The sequence below is a fragment of the Dreissena polymorpha genome, chromosome 16 (assembly GCF_020536995.1).
Source record: "Dreissena polymorpha isolate Duluth1 chromosome 16, UMN_Dpol_1.0, whole genome shotgun sequence".
NCBI classification, from domain to species: domain Eukaryota; kingdom Metazoa; phylum Mollusca; class Bivalvia; order Myida; family Dreissenidae; genus Dreissena; species Dreissena polymorpha.
Window position 1 is genome coordinate 44913576 of NC_068370.1, and position 18642 is coordinate 44932217.

Here is an 18642-nt window from a genome sequence, read left to right on the forward strand (position 1 = left end):
TATATTCACATAATTCCATTTTAATCCATACATGTATTTATTATCGTTGTGTGAATGAATAAACTGGTTATACAGGTTTTTGAAGGTGATACATGTCCAATGGTGCGGAAATCAAGATTTCCTCGTGCACAGATTTGTAGGTTTAGTCATTCGACAGGCAAGCAGGGTAGAGCGAAGACTTGATTTAAATCGTTTTATTTATTTTCTCAACCACATTTAATTGTGAAATTTGATTTATTTTTGTGTCGTATTGGAGTTGGCAATTTATTAATATGGACAGTCAGGATGAGAGGAGAGATCGCTTCGCCGGCGGGGACAGGGCTGGCACAGTAAATGGACACACGTAGCGACCACGTGGTAGCGGTCAAGAAGGTAGGCCCTCGGGGATAGAGGAGAATTGATTGACGTGTTTGGTTTACATATAATAATACGCACATTGTAAAGAAAAGTATCATTTCTTACGTTTTTCTCTTGTAAAATGTAGTTTAAAGAGAGGCATGTCCTTTTTTTTTCGGAAAATCATTGGTGCCAATCCTGATAACTGTATTGTCGGCGCTTACACATTACCATTCTTACAATTACCTGAAAAATGTGTATCTGGAAATAACCAATCAGCTTTAAAGCAGATAGATTAGCAGATGTTAACGAGTCGGTGCAGGATATGTAAAATAATGGCTGTATTGAAGAATTAAAAGACATCCCTCATGTTGTTAGTCAATCAAGTGTAGCCGTGAATGAAGCCGGAAGCTGGATTTGTGATCAATGAGGACAAGTCAATACTAGAAATGGCGCGGCAGAGGCCGACGCGTATCCCCACGCCGAATGTTTGACCTAGGTGTGCCCCAGGGTTGGTAATGGGGCCATGCATAGCTGAGATTGACCGTATTGTCATAAGAGAAGTTCATCATCAATTAGAAGTGAATTGGTGTAGAAATGAAGAAGTTATAGTAAAAGGCAATTTTGGGTGGGTGTGACATATGTGGGCAGGGCGCCCCAGGGTTGGTAATTGTGCCATGCATAGTTGAGATTGACCGTATTGTCATAAGAGAAGTTCAGTATCAATTTGAAGTGAATCGGTGTAGAAATGAAGAAATTATAGTAAAAGGCAATTTTGGGCGGGTGTGGTCTATGTGGGCGGGGCCCCAGGGTTGGTAATGGGGCCATGCATAGTTGAGATTGACCGTATTGTCATAAGAGAGGTTCAGTATCAATTTGAAGTGAATCGGTGTAGAAATGAAGAAATTATAGTAAAAGGCAATTTTGGGTGGGTGTGGTCTATGTGGGCGGGGCGCCCTAGGGTTGGTAATGGGGCCATGCATAGTTGAGATTGACTGTATTGTCATAAGAGAAGTTCAATATCAATTTGAAGTGAATCGGTGTAGAAATGAAGAAATTATAGTAAAGGCAATTTTGGGTGGGTGTGGTCTATGTGGGCGGGGCCCCAGGGTTGGTTATGGGGCCATGCATAGTTGAGGTTGACCCTAATGTCATAAGAGAAGTTCAGTATCAATTTGAAGTGAATCCGTGTAGAAATGAAAAAATTATAGTAAATGGAATTTTTTGGTGGGTGTGGCCTATGTGGGCGGGCGCCCCAGGGTTGGGATTGGGGCCATGCATAGTTGAGATTGACCCTAATGCCATAACAAAAGTTCAGTATCAATTTGAAGTGAATCCGTGTAGAAATGAAAAAATTATAGTAAATGGAAATTTTTGGTGGGTGTGGCCTATGTGGGCGGGGCGCCCCAGGGTTGGGAATGGGGCCATGCATGGTTGAGATTGACCGTATTGTCATAAGAGAGGTCCAGTATCAATTTGAAGTGAATCGGTGTAGAAATAAAGAAGTAAATGTAAAATAACCTAAAAAAATGAGTGATAATTTCTGACGCGGCCCCACCCCAACCGCTATAACTTTTGACCCAGGGGTAAGATCAAAATTCCAAATAGTGCAGGGTCGCACATATGCTCATAGCTACCATGTGTGTAAGTTTCAAGGTTCTAGTGCTTTTAGTGTAGGAGGAGATAGTGGCCAGGACGGACGGACAGACAGACAGACAGACAGACAGACAGACGGACGGACGGACGGACGGACGGACGGACGGACGGACGGACGGACGGACGGCGGAGATAACCACAATATCCCCACCTTTTTTCAAAAAGCGTGGGGATAATAAGTACCAGTTCAGAGGCTAGAATGGGTAGGATTAGTCTGGGATAGCCAAATGTTTTCTTTTGAAATTCCCGATAGAAGAATAACTGATTTTAAAAATACTCTTTTAAAGGTATTTTCTTCCATGCCAATGGTTTCGGCAATGGATTTAGCTAGATGTACGGGGAAAATTGTTTCAGTGATGCCTGTTATAGGTAGTCTGGCAAGGTAAATGGCTAGATATCTTTATTCTGAAATCGTTTGTAGACCGTCATTGCATAGAGTTATAGCCCTTGAACCAGATAGCTTATTTATTTCCGAATTTATATTTTGGTTAGGTCGCATAGATGGCATACAAACAAGACATTTTAGTAAAACTACATGTGTCGAAGTTTTAAAAGTTTACAGTGATGCAAGTGGGTTTGCTGGTGGGGCTTATATTGTTGATATGTCAGGTTTCATTTTTCACGATATATGGTCAAATGACGATCGCAATACAAGTTCTACTTATAGAATAATTAATGGAGTAGTTCTAGTTTTACGTGCCTATGGGAATTTTTTAAGGGGGGGGGGGGGGCTGTTAAGAGGTTTTCTGACTCTGAATCACGTGTAAAGTTGGTAAAGGTAGGAAGTTCTAAACTTGAGTAACATGATCTAGCACTAAGCATTTTTAGTATGTGTTTGAAGATGAATATAGGACTAGAAATACAATGGGTTCCAAGATAATTAAACTCCATTGCCGACAGTATAAGTAAAATGAGCAATACAGATGAATGGTAAATCTCACGAGATTTCTTTGAGTATTTAAATGGTAGCTCGGGTCCGTTTTTGATTGATCGCTTGGCTACTTTTAAAAATAGAAATACTTAAAGATATAATTCAAAATTCTTTGATTTTGAAACGGAAGCAGATTGCTTTACACAGTTTTGGGGTGCCGATTTGAATTGGTTGATGCCCCTATTTATCTCGTAGGAAAAACAATTTTGCACTTTCTAGAATGCAACGCATATGGCGTTTTGGTGGTACACAGATGGCCTAGTGCAGCATTTTGGTCATTCTTATTTGAGGCTGGTAATGTACAAATGCACTTTGAGAAGGATATTAATATGTGTTTGACAAAGGGCAAACTATTTGTATGAGTAATAACCACTCTGTTTCAGTTCAAGACCGTTTTCAAGAAATGATCTTGCTATTCGAATTTAACTATACTATATGTCGTTTATATGTGAATCGGTGATATTAATGGTTTGACTGTTTTGCTATACTTATGGTATAGTTGGGATTTTTCACGTGTTTATATGAGTAGACATGATTCAATGGATGTTGTTTTTGTATAGCCATTAAGTATGTATAGAAACCATGTTGGTGTATGTCCGTTTGCACCTGGTGCTTACGAAGTCGTGTACAGTACACGAGGATTGGAATATTTGCAAAAAAGAAAGCAAAAACAGTACTTGCAAAAAAGAAAGCAAGGGTTAAAAATAATAGTTTTAAAAGTATAATACTTGCAAAAAAGATAGCAAGGGTAATATTTATTTCAAATTGGAAAATACTTGCAAAAAAGAAAGCAAGGGAAACAGTTTTGTTGCAGAAAGTCAATTTAAAATGTTGGTGTGTGTGTTTCGTGTCTGTCTGCCTCTGGGGAAGACGCGATTGTGTGTGGCATTTCGTGGGCTCATGGGGTTGTGGGATCGTGTGGTCGTTGTAATTCTGGTCTGGTTGTGTTTTCTGATGATGGATTGAAAAGGGCCAATTCCGGGCCGCTGGTTCGGAGGTGCTTAGTGACTAAAGCGGATGTGTAGAGGCTTTGATTCTTTGATTTGAGATTTGTAACGGTGTGTTTGGTGCGTTTTTTGGGGGGTTTGGCGGTTTGGGGACTTTGAATTGAAAGGATGCGATACAAGATTTTTTGAGGATTGTGCTATAATTATTATTTTCAATAGTAAAATGGTTCAATTGTGCAAGGGCGAACAGGTTTTGACATTTTGTAAAACAAATGCAGTTTTATGCCCTGTCTTCTACTTGAAAAAATGTATCTTGGTAGAAACTATTCTAGATATTGCAATATATGTTTTGTTCAGAAACATAACAAATTGTAAGAAAATGAATAAATACATTTTAGTTGGCTTAAAGCAGATGAGTTACAGTAGACAATTAGATATTTTGCACCACATCTTTCGTGAAATTTAACTTAAACCTAATGTTCACGGGTTGCATTCATTTCGTTCAGGGGAAGCAACTGCTGTTGCAAATAGCGGTGTATCTGATAGTGTTAAAAAAGCATGGGCAGTGGAAGACTGTTGGCGCTTAGGATCGCTGCGTGAGAGATTAGGATGAAACACAAACAATTGTTTCTTCTCGTTTGGATTTGTTAAATATATATGGTACTTGGTGTTGTATGTTGTTAGTTGTGCGTTGTTTTTTTGCCCCGTTCTTTTTCTGTCGATAAAATACCCTGCTTGTCATGACACCTAAACAAATGTGTTTGTTTTTATTCTAAATGGTTAGATGATAAATAATTTATGTTTGTCATAAAATGTAATGGAATATAAAACATAAATGTATTTATTATCGTTGTGTGAATGAATAAACTGGTTATACAGGTTTTTGAAGGTGATACATGTCCAATGGTGCGGAAATCAAGATTTCCTCGTGCACAGATTTGTAGGTTTAGTCATTCGACAGGAAGCAGGGTAGAGCGAAGACTTGATTTAAATCGTTTTATTTATTTATGCTCTGTTTGTGTGCTGATGTTAATATTATGTTTTATGTGTTTCAGTGAGTTTTATGAGAGCAGATGGATGACTGACTTGAGATAGAAAGGGGCATTGGTTCCGAAAATTTTACCATGGGATTTACAAAGTTTTCTAAAAAGAATACTTAACGTTTACGATATAGTAACAGCTGATTATTTGTAGATTTCTCTAAAATTAGAGGTTTCAGGAGGTGATGAAGGCGCCTACACACCGGTCTTGAGCCATGGGTCCTCATACGTCCCCCTGCCATTAAAAGAAAAATGAGCAGTAGGGTTGCGTATCCCGCTCGCGGTTTCACCTGAATCGTTCGTTACCACCGATTATTGTTTGGGGTGTACGTCAAGTCATGTGCACTTCTCTTAATTGATGGTAATGAATAAATCTTGTAATTATCGCAGCTGCTTTTATCAAAACTAATGCTTAACTTTATATACTTTTCGCACAGAGGCGTTGTGGATGGGCATAGGGGGCGTCCTCGGTGCGTTTTGGGCATCGGCGGCGGACGGGCGGTTGTTAGGGCCGTGGCGTCCTTGGTTGGGCTTGTGATTTTGAATTGTGTAGTTAAATTGTGAAATTGTATGCTTTTGAGTTTAGGCTTGACGTCTGATGGGTATTAATAACATTCAATTATTCACATGTAACGCATGAGCATGTTTAATGATACGTATAACGACGTGTTCTACAGAATTGATTTAGTATCGTTTCAGTTCTTAAATATATGAGAAGGATGTCGCAACGTTTACTGACGTCTCGAGACTCTTCAACTGAGCGGTGCCATTGGGGTCGATATCTGTTGCTCATTGAACGAATACGATCGTCAGAAGATATGTTTCTTGCATTTATGTGTAGAAAGCCCTGTCAGATACAAACACCCACTCCATGCGTGTGTTTCAAGAAATAAAATACCCTGCTTGTCATGACACCTAAACAAATGTGTTTGTTTTTATTCTAAATGGTTAGATGATAAATAATTTTTGTTTGTCATAAAATGTAATGGAATATAAAACATAAATATTTCTATTCTCGTTAGGTGCAGTGCGCAGCCCAACAGGATTTGTTGAGCTGCTCCTACTGGATGGTAATTAAATCCAATTTATTTTAATTTCCTTTGCAAGAAACAAAACACATTCCACGTGCCTCCATGTCGCTTAAATATCACACTGTCACTGATAAACATTACACGCTTCTATGCATAGAATTTTCTAGATTGTGTAGTCTTTTGGAAGAGTTCATTTTTTTCGTAGGTTAATGGATACTAAAATAATCAATACTATGTACGCAAATGCCTTTAATGATTAGCGAGAAATTGACATTATAATCGTACTATTAATTTCCTTTCTTGCAAGTATGCTTATAATCTTAGAAATCATGCGTTTTATTTATAAAGTGTTACATGCTCTTGTATGTGACATCTCCACGACTCCGACATTGGCGTAGGTCAGTTTGCCAAGGCAAATGAGGCTACTTAAGGGGAATACATAATATTGTTACTTTTAATAATATTTAAATATATTTATAAATCATTTTTTTATATATTTCAATGATGTTCATGTATTTACATTTGAGACTTCCTCAACTTTGCTGACGATATTCGTCCATTCGACGATGATGAAACAGTAAATGGTAAGTTATATTGTTACTTTTACTTTTTTAAATACATGACTTTGTAATAGCAACATGTCAAGGAAAGTTAGATAGCTTGTCATTAATGTTCACTTGCATCCAACGATGATAAGCAATTAATATGGAGCATTAAGAAAAACACACAAATGACATTACATAACAATTTATCACTCAATAAATCAAGTATTATTTATTTATTGTTGTACATGCATCAAAACATGGCTTTAACATTAGTAATAATTTACTTACACATTTATACAAAACAAAATTTAACATTTTGAAATCAGTGATTTTGTTTGCCCAAAATTACAGCCTCTTACAAAATGTTTCCCAAATGCAAAAAGTTAAAAAAAGGTTGTTTCTTAACAGCAAAATGTAACTTTTTTTCCGATTGTTGATCCACAGTCACAATTTTTTATTGCACTGATTTGTTTCAAGCTTTAAAAAAAAATAAGTTGCACCGCTTGACTACCAACTTTTGAAATTGAGTTGCCCAGGCCAAAATCTACTTGCCCCGGGCTCACAGTCAACCACTAATTTCCATCCCTGATGCAGTTATAAATAATTCAAATTGATATACTGTTGCTCTTAATCATATTGACTATATATGTTTAAAAAAATCACAGGAAATTAAAATAAGTTAATATTGTGTTCTAAATTATTAATAAATGATTTCATTTTTTTTTCCAGAAACATCAAAAGACAGCAGTGCAGATCAAGGTAAATATCATAATTGGCTTATACAATCAAGAAACGCCTATTGACCACACTTATGAAGTTAATAAGATAAGTTAAATGCATTAACTTAAAGTGTTTTATTCCATAGAAAGTATTGAAACTTAACATCGTAAATAAGTATTTAACAAGATGTAAAATAAATATCTGCATTTCAGTTCTTAGTGTGCCTGTTCCTGTGAATAATAAGGAAATTAAACCAAGCAGGAATCCAGCTATTGGTAAAAGGTATATCCTATTTTTTTTCTTATTTGTTACATATTCAAACTTTGTGTAATAATTTCATTTATTTAATAAATTTAATAATACCATTAAGGAAATCAAATTTAAATGGGAAAACTCTTAGACCTTACTTAGATTTAAAAATCAACATAAACACTGCAGATGTATGACATAATAAATAAGATTTTGTTATTAAGTTATAATAACTTATTATTTATAAATGTTTATGGTAAAAAATGCTACAAAGCACTTTCCTATCAATCAGGAAAGAGTAGAACCTGAGGGAACTGCAGATGGCATATTATGCTGGAGCCATTGCAGTTCAACAGGAAAAGTTGCTACTTATGAAATCTCAGAGAAAGTTTTTTGAGGAGGGAAAGCTCATGCTGGCATTTGCCAAAGACAAACTGTAAAAGAATGTCATAAAACAACATTTTTTATCATTTTGAAAAAAAAAAATCTAAAAATGATAATAAATGATACAAATTACATTTGTAGCCGGGGTTTGTGTTAACAACACAAGGGGTTTTAAGTTCCAAGTTTTTAATATATGTGAATGATGGTCAGTGATCAAGACTTAGTGTAGAAAGTGGCAATTGAAAATAGCCAACTACAACATCTACCTCTTGCAAGGTTTTACAAACAAGTGACTTAACATTTAGTTACTATTTAAAATTATTTGGATGAACATAAAATCATCTCACAATAAACACAAAAATGTAAATAAAGTAAGTTATTCTTACTAATTTACACCTTTGCCTATACCAGCAAATTTAAATTACTGCAGTACATTATCCACCAGAGTAGACACTCAGTAGTAGACAGTGTTTACAAGGTGCGTGAGAAAATTCCTGACCTATATTTAAATACATCTGTTCAATCAGCTGATGGCTGACCTAGTTGTCAGTTAAATGTAAACATAATGGATCTCTATAATTATGCGCAGGGAAAATAATCAAAATTATTAAACTATATATTTATGAACACACATTTTTAAGACTTGTTTTGTCTTTATCAGATGTAAATGAACACACATTTTATAGACTTGTTTTGTCTTTATCAGATGTAAATGAACACACATTTTTAAGACTTGTTTTGTCTATGTCCGTACATCAGTCTGAATACTATTACGCCATACATAGATCAAGTCACCCATGGTGCCTTGTAATGTCCGTCCGTCTTCATCTGCAATTAATGTTATTTATTGATGATTAGTTTTATTACTCATTATTATTGTTATTAATATTGTTATAAATATTATTATGTATGTTATAAATGGTTTTTTAATATTCAATATTATTATTAATATTATAATTATTGTGCATTGCTTATTAATGTAATGCTATTGTTCATTGTTAAGCTAGATATAAACAGCCTTTTACTTCTTTAGTTAAATAATTTTAACAAATTTATTGCACATAGTCATAATATTAGTTTAATGTATTCTTAGCATTGAATGAATTATTTTCAAACCTGAAATAGTTTGCAGTTATTGCATCCCTGATAGCCTGCCCGTCAGGGTTACCCTCAAGCTGGACAAGTGGTGGAGGTTGAGGGTCTTCTTCCTCTGGGAACGCCTCCCTCTCACCCCATGCCTTAGCGAGATTGTGCAATACTACACATGCCAGAATTATTTTTGTTACCTTGCCCGGCTTCATTCGTACCTAAATGTTTAAAGAACATTTTTAAATTAAAATAAGTTAATTTGATGCATATTTTTAGATATTTCATGATATTAAACATAAATGTTATAGTGCTTATTAACACATTAAGTACACCGAATGCTCTTTTGATAACATTTCTTGTCTTTGTATGTGCGTCATTGAACATCTGTTGCTGTGGGGATCCTGGTGTAAATATGCTATAGTTACAATATTAATTTCAAACATATAACATCAAACTGAACTTAGACATGTGTTATAAGAAAAGATTCAGTACAATGTATTTTGTAAAGACCGGTAAATGGATAAGATGTTCAACAGAGAAGCACTCACCAGGATGCAGGTAAGGTGTCATGAGAAACTTCCTGCATGGGTAGGCACTGTCCCCCAACACAATTCCATCCTCCAAACCTTTGAACAGAACAATTAAACAACAATTACAGAATGATCTTCTTCTAAATGTATATAATTTATTTTCACATCAATTTTGTTACAATAACCTTAAGTTTAAACCTATTTATTTTAGCTCGATTGCATCGAAAGCTGTAGGCTTATATAAACGCTCTCGAGTCCGTTTCCTGGGACTATAACCAGTACTTGGTGTCTTTGGGGGAGATCAAAAGAACGTTCCCAGTGGGGTCCGAACCCATGACATCCAGTTCGCTAGGCGGACATCCATTACGCCACGGCGAATAACCTTTTATAAGTATACATTTATAAATGAGAAACAGGAACATGCACAACAATAAATGAAATAGCATTAAAAAAAATCACTCCATTTTAGAATATGCGCTTACCATGATGATGGGCTTCCAAATAATCAGACAGTACTGCGGTTCTGAAAACATGAGCATCATGAGTACTTCCAGGCCATGTGGCATTTATGCTGGTGAATACACCTGAAATATGATTACATAGAATATAATGTATGCAATTTAACTATAGACGTTCCGGTGCAGTAAATCATTCAAATAGTATGATACATCTTATTATTAAAATGTAGCAAGAAAATAATTCTTTGTAGCCTCTTTTACTGTATATTCATCCACTTTAGAGTGAAATTGACTTTTTCTACTGAATGAAAAGAATTTCACCACAAGTTAGACATTTAATTAGACATTTTATATCTTTCCAACAAAAGTATGGCAAAATAATTTACAATGCACACCCTAGCAACCACTAATTTGTCTGTATCTTTCCTATCAATCTGTTCAGTCAACATTTTTATAGGAAAACATAAATCTTTTGAAGTAATTTTGATATAATCATTAAAAAATATATCTTATAGACTAATAAACACAAAAACACTGTTTAAAAGAGAATATTTTCAAAATTATTGTTTTTTCTCTAACAAAATCTAAAATTCACATGTTTTTAACAAAAATACAACATCTATGTTGTATGTTTTTTAAATAAGCATTTCTAACTTAAGTTTTATCAGAAAAATGTCATAATTACCAAAATAAGGGGAGTGGATGAATTTATACGGTTGGATGAAGAGAGAGGAAAGAAGGCTATTGGAATTCCCTGTCTTGTGCCTCTATAATACAGAGGATCAGACTATATTTTAACCATGAAACAGACTTTAAATACAGTATCTTTATTTAGAATTGTTACGTCATTTGAACTGAGTAAATGTGAGTTTTGGGGCGCAAAATATGCATTACACTGTGGAAGTTTGGACTTAAAGGACGTGTGCTAAACGAAAAACGGAATTATAATAAATCGTACCAGATCATAAGTAAAAGTTACGGAATCTTTGATCTGGTGTGTAAAACAGCAGGATGCATATAAATATAAATAAATGGATTTATAAAATGAAGGGATACTCAAACTTGAAGGTAAGAACTAAAATTATGTTTTGAATTTTTGTGTACAAATTGATAAATACTTCGATGGTCGCACGTTGCCTGTACATTGACACTGTAATAGTGCTTTCTGTTCACATATTGCTCCTTGTGTTCATGGGGAGCAATGATGCGAACGTGTGTTCCGTCGATCGCCGCAATTACAGACGGAAATCCAGCGATTTATGTCTGTCCGTCGTCGGGAATTTAATTGTTTGGTCTTTCAGGTCACACAGTTCGTCAGTTACTCTGGTCACTACCCTTGAAACCGTGGCAATGTCCACCCCAAAAGTATCCCCTATTAATTGCAAAAAATTTCCGGAAGCAAAAAATCTCAGTGTTATCAATATTTGCTGCCTCGGTGTCAAGGGTTGATTCCGTCCAGTTGGTCTCTCAAGTCTATGTCCGATCAGTCGTTCTATGCGGTCGATGCTGTCAGGTGTAAATCTAAATCGTCATCGTATTTCTTCAGGGTCGTCAGTTTCCGTAAATCTGTCAATTCGTCGAAATTGTCTTGGTCGTCTAGCGTTCGGTTAGTCAATATTAATTGCCGCCTTAGTCTTTTGATGATTTTTGCTTTGGCAGACTCTTGACGTCAATAGTCCACTCTATCTTTTTAATAGCGAGAGTTTTCCTTCTTTGTCTTTATTGATGCGCAAGGAATTTGGTGCGCAACATTCAAGCCCCGATATCAGACAGTTAATATCAACGGATTGCAATAATATTTACATACCTGTGTAGATAATTCATTTCTCAATAATGTTCCGTAAGAATTATGTAATGACTCTTTCAATTTTGCACGCCTGACCAATTTAAATCGACACACTACTCACATTTTCCATTCCAATCGCTGTGCTCGCTGTATACCGCAGGTAGATTTTAATCGATAACGCAGCCTATTACACCGTAATGCCTTCTTCTGATTGGTTGATATTTAAATATTTCATAACATGGCGAGAGGTCAGTGATTGTATTGCGATTTAAGCAGAAGTTTAACTGAAACAAATTATGCCTTTTAACTTCAATTCGACGCGATTTGAGGTAAAAATGGACTTCTTAACTAAAACTTTATGAGTTGGTAATGTTATTTTGCAATTTTAAGCATATTGATATAATAGTATTGTATTTATTTTTCGTTATGGTTTTTACAGACCGGAGTTTCAGCGTTCAGCGTTCGGTATGTCAAAGTCAGCCATTTTGTCAGCGCGTACTTCATTTGGATAAAGATAACCGACGTCAAATATCTTGGCTAAATCTTATCCAAAACTTAACCAGAACTTGAACCGTTTTGGATAACCATTTTTTTATACAATCGCTAACCAAAAAAGATATCCTTAAATTGAAGATAACCAAAAGTTATCCGCTGGATAAGAGTTATCCATATTTATACAATTGGCTGCTGGACGTTACGGGGACCATGCTTTGACCTAGCTTCCTTGAATTTGGGCCATAGCTGCTTCCTGGCGTCGCTTTTTTCTTTTGGATAGTCTCTCAGGACCTGAAGTTGTTTCCGTCAAGTCGACGTGCGCTGTTCATGATGTCGTCAACGTCGCCTGGGTGGCTCATCATGACTCGAATTAGCCGTGGTCGTGTATTGTTTGTGCTGGTGCGTCTGCCGACACGATTGCCGCGCAGGACTGAGATTTCACCTCTGTCAATGTTGAGTGACCTTCGCAGAAATTCATGAACTGTATTAAAACAATTTTCGTTTTCGCATTTATCTACCCCCGCAATAAGTATGAAGCTTTCCCTCTGCCGGGCCTCAAGCTCTAATGTTTTGTATTCAAGCAGAAGTACACGGACAAACATAAATTTGACGTCACGCGATTTGTATGGGTATAACGTAGGTATCCGAAAGAGCCGACATAAAATTCAATAGTCGGCTCTTCCGGATACCTGTTTTTTAGAATGAAACTTGATACAAATGTATGTAAAAACTTGTACTCAGTCACATTAGCAATGGATATTCTATTGACCATGTGTCAATATAAATGGTTTTGAAATAAGGAAATCATGTCAATTTATATCTTCCTGGGAACAAAAAACAACAACACAAAAGTCAAATATTTAGATAATGCTATCAGCCTGGAGTGTTTCCTGTTCCTGTTGCTATGTATTTGGTAAGTTGTTAAGACTGTATTTTACTTCTAGGATGAGTCGTCCACTAATGTATGCCCTGGAAAACGCAGTTGGATCAGTAAAAAGTAAATCTATGGTCTACTTTAAGGCATCTAGGCTCTACAATATACCAAGGTCAACGATATTTGCCAAGGTTAAGGGTCATTCCAGCATCGAATGCACTATGGGGCCACATACAGTTCTCACAGCTGCTGAGGAAAAGAGGATAGTCTAGTGGCTGACACAAATGTCACGTATCGGTTATGGACGGACTAAATATAAATTGATAAGAACTGTTGACAAAATTGTAAAGAAAGATGGACTATAATTACCCGTCTAGATGAGTTAAGTGTGAAAATTGCCAAACACTTTGGCATTATATGTGTGCCAACAGGCCGGAATATAAGTTGTTGGACGAGAAAGAAAGAGCAAAAATGGAGTGTGTTTGTTTGATGTGTGATTGAAGTATCAGACGCAATTATAAGAAAAAGTGATGCTTTTTAAGTATTATCGCGTGATTGACTGATTACTAGTATTTGAATGATGTACTGCTGTTGAGTTAATGTTCCTGTTGATTTCAATTATGTTTGGCATGTTTTATGAGTGTTTTTATTTAAACAATGGTGTGAAAAGGGTAGGCTCTTTGACATAATTAAAGCGTTACGTGACTGAAATGAAAAGTTTTAACATGAAATAATATCATAAAAGATTAAGCCAGTTTGCAATATTTTCATACGAGTTTATATTGTCAGTAAAACTATTTGTATTTTTGTATAATGGACAGTTTTAAGAAAGAAGTGAATACATTTTGATAACGCTATGTTTAACTCAAGAGTTGTCAGTGTTTTGAATCGTTATTTTTTTAACCTCATAGGTATCCGAAAGACCCGATGGTATCCGAACTTACCCGACAAAAGTTACTTGATGGTTCCTGGCATACTTGATATTTTAATACGAGTAACGCTAAGCAATATAGACGAAATGGATGATAAACGGCTGCTTTCGGTAACCAGCTCATAATCCTTCGGCACTTTCGGATATTAAAAAAACAATCGAAAATAATCTTTAATGTATCCGGAGACTGCCGACATCGCTCTATATGTTTACCTTTTTTAAACTACAGACAAATCTGGTTCTCTGTCATGTCTGAATTCAATATTACAAATGCATTCGTCTTACTTCGTGTGAGCTTCTTCCTTGTGTTTTTTTCAATTCACTTTGTATAATCAGTGCCCCAGATAATTATTTGGGAAATAGGGTTTTCACCCATTGATTTTGAAAAATAGGGTGATTTCATTCTTGAAATAGGGTAAAATGAATCATACAAATGCATACCTTAAAATCATTGTTGCTTTACTTCTGTTGAAACTGCACACTTGTAGTGATTCAATAAAACTGTAAACTATCATTAACTTTAATAAACTGATGTTTCATAACATCTTTAATCCTTGAAACTGTCCATGATATAAACGTTAAACTTACAAACAAAATCGATAACACGAATGATTTGCCACTTATTGGCTCTTGCTTTCTTGGTTCGAAAGTTTGCGATCGACTGATATATTGGCGCAACAATAGCGGACGTCTTTGGAATACTCTTAGGCATTTTTATTTTGCATCGTAATAGAATTTGAAAGAACAGACGCTTTAAAAAATACATGCACAATGAGCGACGGAATAAGTCAGATTGAAAACGCATGTATGTCGTGGTATATAATTTTGTCTGACGCTTTTTTAAACTATGAAATCTAGGAGTTCACAAAGCGTTCAATAACTTTGACTGTTTTCTTGCTCCGTCATCCAGGCCCTATCTGAATAAAAGCGTCGCCGCGTTACGATAATAATTTCAAATAAAAATACCGAAAATGAACAAAGCATTTTCGATCGAAGCTATTGTGTCGTACCAGGGTTTTTTCCACTTTTTGGGAAGATAGCCCATGGCTTTGAAATTGGGAATTTTATCGGCATTTTCATGAAATTGGGAAAATTAATTCATAAGCCTTTTTTCCACACGAAAAGTCCACTAATTAGGGAAACACTAAATTTGATATCACACTTAATAATCATTAAAATTAAAAGAACAAAATCATAAAATACTTTGTTAGATGTAATTGAATTAAAATTGAGATAACATACGCATAAGACCATAAGACACTTTTTGGGATTGGGAACATAGCCGAATTTCGGCTATAAAATCGGGCCAAAAAAAAACCCTGCGTACGCATCGAATTTGACATATTTGTGAAAAACTCAAATTTGTTGCGTGTTCAATACGCATGATATTTAATTTCTTTGCGTTTTTAAACATTTAAATAGGGTGAAAGACGCAGATACGCAGCTTATCTGGGGCACTGGTATAATTTACAATCAATATGCCTTTTCAAGCATTACTACGTATTTAAATGATAATTGTTCAGCAACAAAAAGATGATAATGAACATAAATAATTCATGTGTCATTTACTTGCAATAATACATGACTTACATACATCACGTAAAAAATAAAACGAAATGTGAAAGCAATATTTCACTAACTGATAGAAACAAGACAAAAACGCAAGGAATACGCAGTTATGTTGTAACAAATAAAACAAAGCAACATGCAATTGTTGTTTACCAATATGAAATTGTCATTTGGCAACATGAATGGACTTACCTTCCATGCGTTTCACCATGTGTTATAATACAAAGAGAATTGACCACACCGGTATTGTGAGGTTCTGCTTCATGCGACATCATTATTATTTTCCTGTTAAGAAAAAGCACTGGTTTTGTCAGTAAGAATTTGAGACAAGTGCAGTTTTATTTGACTTTGTAACACATTGCTTTATATTAAATCAGGACTGGCGTCATAATATCGGCTTATTAGTTCAGATTTCAAATTCAAATTCATTCGGCTATAGAATGTTTTTATTTGTTTTTTTAAATTTCCCGTATAAAGACGTAACCGAGATTTAATGGTCGAGAGAATGTCATGTATTTTTTATTAACCGTAAACCCTTATATAGCGTTGCATCACATACTTGTCGATATTAAGTGCACGCCTATTGACTATAAGTATGTATTGAAATGAATATTAATGAATTATCAAAGTAACAATGTCTTCCGTTATTTCATTGACCAACTAGAAACCTCCGATTGCTTTACTAGTGAAAGACGCGATAAAGCAGAAAACAAGTCTGCAGCTGTGATTTTATAAATATCAAGAGCCCTGGGCACGCTTATGACATGGATAGATTGCGAAGTTGAAAACGACATCATAATGAGCATTTTTTCGTGTAGTTTCAGGATTCATTTACTTGCTTCGTCACGTCTTCCATAGCCCTTGGCCATTGAGCTAGTAAAATGTATGCTTTGTAAATGTTTGTTGGGTAATTATAGGTCTAGTGAAAACATCTCCTGGAAATAAGCGAATATGAGCACATGAAGCACAACATATGACCAACTTGAAAGTGATTTAAGTATTGTTATTGAATATTTTTGAAAACTCAACCTGAGAAACAAACATGTAAAGGACCGAAACAACACGATATGGTTGGTCGGGGTTATGGAAACCTACATGTTATGCCTCATCCCAAATGCATATTTATTTGAGCTACTTGATTTAACCAATTGTTGTGAAAGCTGTCATTCAATGCGTAGTTTTTTATCGGTCCCGTTCAAAGTTTGCGCAAAATCGCCCTTACAGAAGTGCCATGACCTACAAGATTATATAAACAGTCACAATTTCGATATGTAATGTTTACTCAAAACTGAATAACAAAATAAACATGAATTTTATACAAGCAGATGCGAGCACACGGCTTGCACGCGATGTCATTTGGGAACATTATCTAGTATATAGGCTATAATTGGACACATGTTTTTGTTTCTCAACAACAATAACTCCTTCTTTATTACAAAATTGAAATTTCTCATATGGCAATTCAGAAAAAAAATATATGCATGTGTTACGTAAATTCGCATACCAATAGTTTATAAATATCTGAATTAGGGACCTTTCAATTGTTATTCGTTTGATGATTGTTACTTTGTTTATTAAAAATACATTTATTAGAATTGCGGCATATTTTGGTCTTAAATGGCATTGGTCCTAGATGGCATACTTAGCCGTACATGTTACCACAATATTAGACTACTCGGGATCGATTATTATTATTATTATTATTGTTATTATTATTATTAAATACCACCATTTGAAGAGGGTTCATATGACAGCATGCCGACTGTGTTTTATCCGAGTTTGCAATAGCTTCTTTGTGTAGACAATGTGCTTGTTTGTTGTTTAGTCCAAGCAACATGACACGCAATACAATGCTTATATTAATATTCAAATGTTATGTTTGCTGTTCTTGTTGCGATCTGCGATCCACGGAGAAAACCAAAATAATACTTAATAATCAAATACTTGAATATGAAATTGGTAAGTTAATGACAAGTTAGAGTCATGATAATATAAAGCATTTATTTAACAACGATAGAAAAGCTTAACAAATGATCGTTGACTTTTGAGGTAAACATATATTTAGTAAAATTATGAGACAGCCTTTATTCCCGATTTCACGTTTATTAAAGAAAAAAAACGATATATATTTATATATTATATTGTGCTTTGTACTGATTTACATTCATACAAAATTTTCTTCATGAATGAAAACAAAATTGTTGACTCAACAACACGTTTACTTTAAATGTTCGGGAGCATTATTTTTATTTCATAAGAAATCATCTTGGAGGTAAACCGATCATAATGGCATTATGAAATTTCAAAAGCTTCCTATCTTCAACGTAGCTACACGTTTCTCTAAACATGAAAATGATTACGGCTGGGATAGCCGCATTGCAACAGCAATCCAAAGCATTAAATCTCCTTCTTAATCACACACTGAACACAAATCTTAAACAATCTCTATCAAATATTATGATACTTTCAGAAAATGAAAACATGAACGCCTAAACGTGACGTGTGAATTAAAAATATATATTGCTTACAGCCGCTGCAGTTCAACCCTTCGAGCTATTTAATTTCGACAGTGGAAATTATGCTTATTCTAAATTCAATAAAACACCAAATCGGAGCCACAAATACGTCTTTTAAGCAATATTCTATCAATGTTTTTGAAAACATCACAGATACACCTATATTATATTAAGCTTCACCGAGAACTTTTCAAAATGAGTATGCCGGGATTAATTGGTTGACAGAAGACTCGTTTGGTATGAAACCAGGGGCAATAAAGTCAAAAACCTTTAAATGGTTACAGATGTATTAGTGAGGATTTTTTTCAATTCATTTACCTACAAAGCCTAACAGGGACATCAGTCTAACGTAACCTACATCATGAGGATAAACTATTTTGTAAAATCGAACATCATTTGCTTATATACCTATGAAACCCTACCAGTACTCGGTCTGGTGAAGAATATGTCCAGATCAATGGGACCCTATCTGTACGGTCAGCGAAAGAAGTGATAACATGTTTACTGGACCTAAACTATATTATTAGATTTCTTAAAAGACGTTGATATTTTCAT

At 35.1% G+C, this 18642-nt stretch overlaps 3 long non-coding RNA genes across 3 annotated transcripts; 2 read left to right on the plus strand and 1 right to left on the minus strand.

The window, feature by feature from the left end:
• The first annotated feature begins 31 nt into the window (after positions 1 to 31).
• On the plus strand, positions 32 to 8363 carry LOC127862503 (uncharacterized). The gene is made up of 5 exons (XR_008040658.1): positions 32 to 5980; positions 6469 to 6525; positions 7216 to 7245; positions 7419 to 7488; positions 7748 to 8363. It is a non-coding gene; the product is annotated as an uncharacterized LOC127862503 (long non-coding RNA).
• A 170-nt stretch (positions 8364 to 8533) lies between these two features.
• LOC127862504 (uncharacterized) lies at positions 8534 to 10197 on the minus strand. Its single transcript, XR_008040659.1, has 4 exons — positions 9941 to 10197; positions 9477 to 9554; positions 8956 to 9146; positions 8534 to 8667 (listed from the first exon to the last, which is right to left on the minus strand). It is a non-coding gene; the product is annotated as an uncharacterized LOC127862504 (long non-coding RNA).
• Positions 10198 to 10885: 688 nt separating this feature from the next.
• On the plus strand, positions 10886 to 13935 carry LOC127862505 (uncharacterized). The gene is made up of 2 exons (XR_008040660.1): positions 10886 to 12031; positions 12142 to 13935. It is a non-coding gene; the product is annotated as an uncharacterized LOC127862505 (long non-coding RNA).
• Positions 13936 to 18642: the final 4707 nt, after the last annotated feature.